This window comes from Chrysochloris asiatica, unplaced genomic scaffold, assembly GCF_000296735.1.
Source record: "Chrysochloris asiatica unplaced genomic scaffold, ChrAsi1.0 scaffold00209, whole genome shotgun sequence".
NCBI lineage: Eukaryota > Metazoa > Chordata > Mammalia > Afrosoricida > Chrysochloridae > Chrysochloris > Chrysochloris asiatica.
This window is the reverse complement of record NW_006408727.1, coordinates 1843996-1850773: the sequence shown is the minus strand read 5'-3', so window position 1 is coordinate 1850773 and position 6778 is coordinate 1843996. Positions and strand designations below refer to the sequence as shown.

Sequence of the window (6778 nt, the reverse complement as noted above, 5' to 3'; positions counted from 1 at the left end):
CACAGTAATTAAAAGCTAAGTAATTTGACTCATATCTGTATGTAGCCGGTTGATTCCCATTTAAAGTACTTTCAGATAGCCTAATGTTTTCTCCCAGAATCCTGCCCCTTCAGATTTTCCATCACCAGACAGGGCTCAATCTCTCCTATCTCCCAAGAAGCAGTTAATGTTTGGTTTCAGTGTCCTGTCTGGTTTCTCTGCCTTCTGCTCCTGCATGACCAGTCTGCTCTGCAAACCCTACACTTCTTCTTCCACTCTCTCGTCTAGCTATATCTGTCGTCTTAGTATGACCTTTCTTAAACTGCTTTAATAAAACTCTTCTTCCCTTTTATAGTCAGTCCAATAAAATCTTTATCTTGGCGTTTACAATATCATCCCACTCCTGGAAACTTTTCAAAGTACTTCTTCCCCTTTTTAAGAACTGTTTTGTATCTTACATTCTCCAGCAAGGACCCTCTTTAAAGTCACTCCTTTAACCTTAAGTAAATATATGCATATCCAATTCAATCTGGGCTTCCTCTTCATTTCACACAACTTATTTCCAAGTGGTTAAGCAAGTAAACATAGCTGGCCTTTTCATACCTCCACAGGTTTGCTCAAGTTCTTCCCTCTCTGTGTTGAAATCCGAATCCTTTTCCAAGGTCCTGATCACAGGTAAACTCTTTGATGAAAACTCCCTTCTTTTCCACTCTTGTCATAATTAATTACTCCCTTTTCTGTCCCAAAGGCAATTTCACAACTTATCAAAGTCAGACCTATACTGTTGGTTGTACATATTCTGAATGCAGAGATGGCAGAGTCGGGAGAGAAGACAGTAAACCAGCTGAGCCAATCAGGGAGAATGACTACAAGTTTGGTGACAAAGAGAAGAAAGAGCGTAGGAGGGTATTTTCGTAAACTGCTTGAGCCATAAAGGAGAGCAGAAACGTGCTGGACTGGGAGCAACACAGAAAAGTCAAGACAAGGTTACAGGAGACAGAGCTGCAGAGAAGGGAGTGTTAGCGTTCTGGGAGGAGGCTAGGGTGTAGGAGAGTTGATTCACAATGGAACAATGCCCTCACAGGGCCATGGGAAATATCTGGGAAGGAAGTCATTAGAATGGAAGTTCAGAATCATAGGGAGGTTGGCAATTCATAAGAAGACAGCTGATCAGAAAAACTAGTAGCCAAGGAAACTGGGAGTAAGAGGCAAGGCACTGGCCTAAACTGGCTGAGATCCCAGGTGGTGTCAGAGGTCTGATGACTTCATTGGAAAGTCTTTGATGAGAGTTCAAAGGGCAGGTTGATGAGTAGTTTTCAGTTGTCTGTGAAGAAATTACTACAATGCTATACTCATAACATAATCCTTATCGCTCCCTCTCTCCCCACTCCCCAGATCCATGTGTGAAGGAGCAGTGGAGGGGAAGGTTCTTTCCTTCCACTAGGGCTGGGTTTATAGACCTGAAAGAAAACATTCTAGCTGAATATGGTCCCAAGTCCATTGTGGGGGCCGTGGTTAGTTGTGTGAAGATGATTTCAACTCCTGGCGACCCCGTGTGTACAAAACAGAACTGCTCCAAAAGCTTTTCAGGGCTGTGACATTTCTGAAACAGCCAAGCCTGTCTTTCAAGGTTCCTTTGGGTGAGTTCAAACTGCCAACTTTTTGGGTAGTCATTGAATGGTTAACTGTTTACTCCACCCAGGAACTCCTGGTACAAAATCAATAGGGATTGAATCTCTAACCTCTTCTGTCACGTAAGGTTGTTCCTATCTGGATCTCCAAGACCCACTATGGAGATGTCATTATGCCTAAAGCACCAAAGGGAAAAAAATGGAGGACAGGAAAAAAAAAGTCATTCATCCATATAGTAGAAGAGCAGCTTTAATTACGAGAGAGGCCCACAAACAAACAAAAAGGAAAAACTGGAGAAGAAAAAGCTGTGCATCTCAGCATTTTTGGTGAAAAACTGCAGTGGTTTCAAAATCATCTTGATGCCAAAAAAGTAGAGTATTCAAAAACGGATGCCTGTGAATTAATTGAAAGTTACAGAAATCGATTCAGCAGTGAGTTGGAGCAGACTGAGTTACATAATAACATCAAAGACAGACAAGGAAGGCGACGCTATTCTCTAGAGACAAGTATCAAGCAGACAATAGAGCGTGAGCAGACAGCAATCTGAAGGATATGGCCTTGTGATTCCAGTCACAGTAGATGCTGGTAATCTGAGAATTTTTAGGAAATAGGATTTTAATCTGAAGAAGTTGCCAAACATTAAAATGAGAAAAATCTGTGCTAATGATGCAATTTCCAAGAAACGCAAGAAAAAAAATGGTACAACTGTAGACAAAGTCTTAGAAGAATTGGAACAAAAAGATGAATCCAGTGACTCAGATGAGGAAATGCCTCCAGTAAGCTAATTATCTATACTTGAGTTGAGAATAAATAATGTGAGAGTGTCAAATTTCACTCATTGGTCGTGGTAAAAATAAAATAATCAATAGGGATCAAAGACCTTCAGTCACAGTACGGGCAACAGTACAGCCAAGGTCCAAGGCTTGTCCAAAGGTTAACAGAGAGGAAATGCACAGAATCCAGGACAAAAATATTGAAATTCTGAGAAGCCTATATATTAGGATTTTTCAAATGCAAATAACTAGATTTAAGCAAAAAGCATCAGCAAGAAAACAAAGACTGTTGGCTCCCATAATAAGAAGTCCAGGGACACTTCAGGCACAATGGAGTCCTGGGGTTCCAATGAGCTATATGCTCTCATTACAGCTTAGTGCGACTTCTCCCTATGCAATAGCCTCGCTTTCTCCTTCTGCAAACAGCTTCCTTCATGAAGCAGAGAGGGAAGGATGGCCACCAGGAGCTCCAGGTGACATCACTCTAGCAGCAAAAAAATCCTAGAAGAGCTTTCCTTTTCTAAACTCTACCAGAAAAGGGTCCTAATTTAGCCAGCTTGAGTCTTGTGCTAAACCTTGAACCAATCACTTAGCCAGGAAGAAGACTTTCTTCTATACGCCAAACCAAGTCAAATGACCACCCTGGGGTTATTGTCAACTCCACCCAAAGCCTATGAATTTAGGACAGAGGGGGGACTCCCCATTGGAAGAAAGTCTGGGCAAACAAATAAAACAATGTCCACAACAGTGTGGTCACTTGTCAGCAAGACCCAGATACCAAAAGAGGAAGCCCAGTCTGGGTACTTATAGCACAGAAAGGCTTTGACGTCAGACAGAACTGGTTTAAAATCTTAGCTTTGAAACGCACTAGCTGTGTGACCTCAGGTAAATTACTTAATATCTCAGAACCTCAGTTTCCTCATTGTAAAATGGGAATAATAATTGTCCCTACTGTCCAGAGATATTTGAGGGAAGTGGAATAAAATAATGCACATAAATTGCTAAGCACAATGCCTGACAGAAAGTAACTGCTCAATAAACGGAAGGAACTGTGAGTAGTAATAATGATAATGACAGTTATTATTAGCATTAGACCAAGGTAGCAGTGACTTGGTGAAAGAGAGAGCCCTATCAACATTTGGATAAATCAGCCCTGGGGCAAGTATCACTAAGGGCAACTCAAGACACAAGGGCCTATGAGTCAACACTAAGATAACAATTCAAACCAATGCAAGTGTTGAGCATCAAGTCCGAGGGATACAATACTATGTATAAGGTATATGAGGCTTTTAGGTATGCGAAGAGTAACTACAGCTCTGAGACACAATCTTCTGGGGGAAGGTAGGTTGGCTGAGGTTGGCTACAGCACTTTCAGCCACAGGCTGGGGCACAAAGATTGTGCTGAGGATACAAAAGAATAATACAATGGGTCCAAACTTGGGGGTGTTAGAAAGGCATAGAGAGCCACTACTATACAAAATTGCCTTAGAATAAATTAGGGGAAAGTATCTCTTCCTTTAAAGACTTTACTTCCAGTTCCCAAAAAACAGTTGTAATAAACATATAAATCCATTATGTCTACCACTGAACGACCCTCTCCCCAATATATAACCGTGGATTTTACAGTAAAGTGTGTAACCTGTAAAACTGTTCATGGTAGCACAGAGCACAGGCAAGAAAATTGAAGTGCTGGCTGTGAAAAGCCTGGGGGTAGAAGCAAGAGTAAAGTATCTGGCAGTCCCCAGGCCTTTGGAAACAGTACATTTCTGGCATGGCATGCTGCAGAATACTGTGCTGGATCACAAGGTTAGTTGGTCAGAGGTTCAAACCCACTAGCCACTCCTCAGAAACCCCATACGGCACTTAACAACAAGAACAATCTCCAACAGGGTAGTCACTCCCCTCATTGACCATTTCAAATGCAGCTAAAGTGACTGAAGACCAAAATTCTTATTTTTATTCATTTTAATTTTAAGCTGAAGTAGTATACAACAAATATATTTCTGTTAACCATAACCCTATTCTTTTGATAGGACTGTTACACTTTATCCACTGCATTGCCTAAGATACTGTAGGGTACCCTCCAAGCTCAACTTTTTCTAGTATCTCATTAATACTTTTTACAGGTTACATCTTGAAATTATATTTTTTTTATATATTGGGTTAGATAACACATACAATTAAAACTAACTTCTTCAAGTGTTACTTTTTACTTTTGTGGCTACTAGAAAATTATAAATTACACCCTTACCCCCACCCATTGCTGCCAAGTCTATTCCAACTAATAGGTGACTGATGTGTGTCAGAGTAGAACTGTATTCCATATTGGCTTTCAACGGCTATAATCTTACAGAGTCTTACGGTACAAATGGTTAAACAAATGGTGGGCCTAATAAAGTCCACGCAGAGCCAATCAAGAGAAAGCCCAGGCAATCTATTACCAAAAAACTGGTGGTGGTTGTTGGTAAGTGCCTTAAGTTTGTTTCAACTCATAGCAACTCTGTAGAGATTCTGAGGAGCAGCTGGTGGGTTTGAACTGCTGACCTTGTGGTTCAAACTGACCTTACAGTCTAAAAACGCTATGGAGCAAACCATGAGTAAGAATCAACTTGATGGTAAAATGGCTGATCCCAGGCCTTTTCACTGGCATCCCTGGGTAGTTTTGAGCTGTCAACCTTTTAGTTGGTAGCCAAGTGCAAGTCATTTGTGCTGGCTCATAGAATATTTCTATTTGACAGTGCTGCTTGAAGATGTCCTAGGATCTATAGGGTTAAAAGGAGCTCTGGTAGTGTAGTGGTCAAGAATCGGGCTTCAAACCGGAAGGTCAGAAGTTTGAAACTACCAGCTGTTTCGTGGGAGAAAGAGCTTTCTGCTCCCGTAAAGATGTACAGCCTCAGAAACCCTGTACAGGGTCACTATGAGTCGGAACCAACTCCATGGCACATAACAACAACAACAGTAGGGTTAAAGGTTAATACGCTGGGTGGCAAGATTGATTTGAACCACAAGTTTGGTGGTTCAAGCTCAACAGCAGCTCCCCAGAAACCCTATAAAGGATTGCTCTGACTAGGAACCAACTCAATGGCACTGAACAACAATAGGGTTAAGGGTATGAGGTGCTACCCAGAGGAACTGGTTACTTTGTTTTTGTTTGAAGAAGACCTTTATATTTCCTTCTAGATTGCCCAACCTTCTTTCTTGTTGTTAGGTACCACTGAGTCAGTTCTGACTCACAGCAACCCTATGTACAATGCAACAAAACACTGCTCAGTCCTGCACCATTCTCACAACTGTTGCTTACTATGTTTGAGTCCATTGTTAAAATCTTCCAAGACAGATTTTTTTTGCTCTTCCAGCAGTCTATGGTATACTTAATATTCTTCACCAATATCATAATTCAAAGGTATCAATTCCTCTCTGGTCTTCCTTATTCATTGTCTAACTTTCACATGTAAATGAAGCAACTGAAAATACTATGGCTTGAGTCAGGCACACCTTACTCTTTGAAGTGAAATCTTTGCTTTTTAACACTCTAAAGAGACTTTTTTGTAGCATATGCAACACATCCTTTGATTTCTTGACTGCTGCTTCCACGGACAGTGGATCCAAGTAAAATGAAATCTACCACAGAACAAGAAACTGACAGACAAGTGGTTGAACTCTACCAGCCAGGAGGAAAACTAAGACAGGAAGAGCACAAGAGAACAGCTGAGTGAGTACAGCCCAGCAGAGCTCTTAGAGGTGGGCAGAGACATTACTCCAGCATTTATCACTTGCCAAGTCTTATAGCACCTCCTTGCTGATAGTGTAGTGGTTACGAATCAAGGTCAGAAAAGGTCAGAAGTTTGAAACTACCAGCTGTTCTGGGGGAGAAAGATGCCACTTTCTGCTCATGTAAAAATTTACAGCCTCAGAAACCCTGTGCAGGGTTGCTAAGAGTCGGAATCGACTCCACAGCACACCACCACCATCATAACCAGAGAGCCCCTTTGAGCTTCTGCCTCTTTCCTCTACAAAATGATCCTACATGTGATAATCCATTGAGTAAGCTTGATAAGGAGCCTGGCACACCAGATGTGCTCAAAAATATTGAAGTGAGGTCTCATTATTTGGGAAAAAAGAAGATGAAAATAAATGATTCCCTTAAATCATTTAGCTTAGAATGCAATGCTACAAGAGGATGCACAAGTCTCTTTAGCATTTATAGTCTTAAACTGAGAAGGTGGATGAGAGAGCTTTACTCAATCTTCTAGCCAGTTGCGAAGTTTATTTGCTTTGTGTCTTTTTTTTTTAATGTTTCATTGTGAATTATGTGATAGTTTACATGGAAGAACATTAGTTTTACATTCATCCTATCGTATATATTGTTTCATTGCTGTGGTTACCATCCCCTC

The 6778-nt window shown here is 41.1% G+C and overlaps 1 pseudogene; it reads left to right on the top strand.

The window, feature by feature from the left end:
• The first annotated feature begins 1783 nt into the window (after positions 1 to 1783).
• Positions 1784 to 2396, top strand: LOC102819825 (annotated as a pseudogene).
• The last annotated feature ends 4382 nt before the right edge of the window (positions 2397 to 6778 follow it).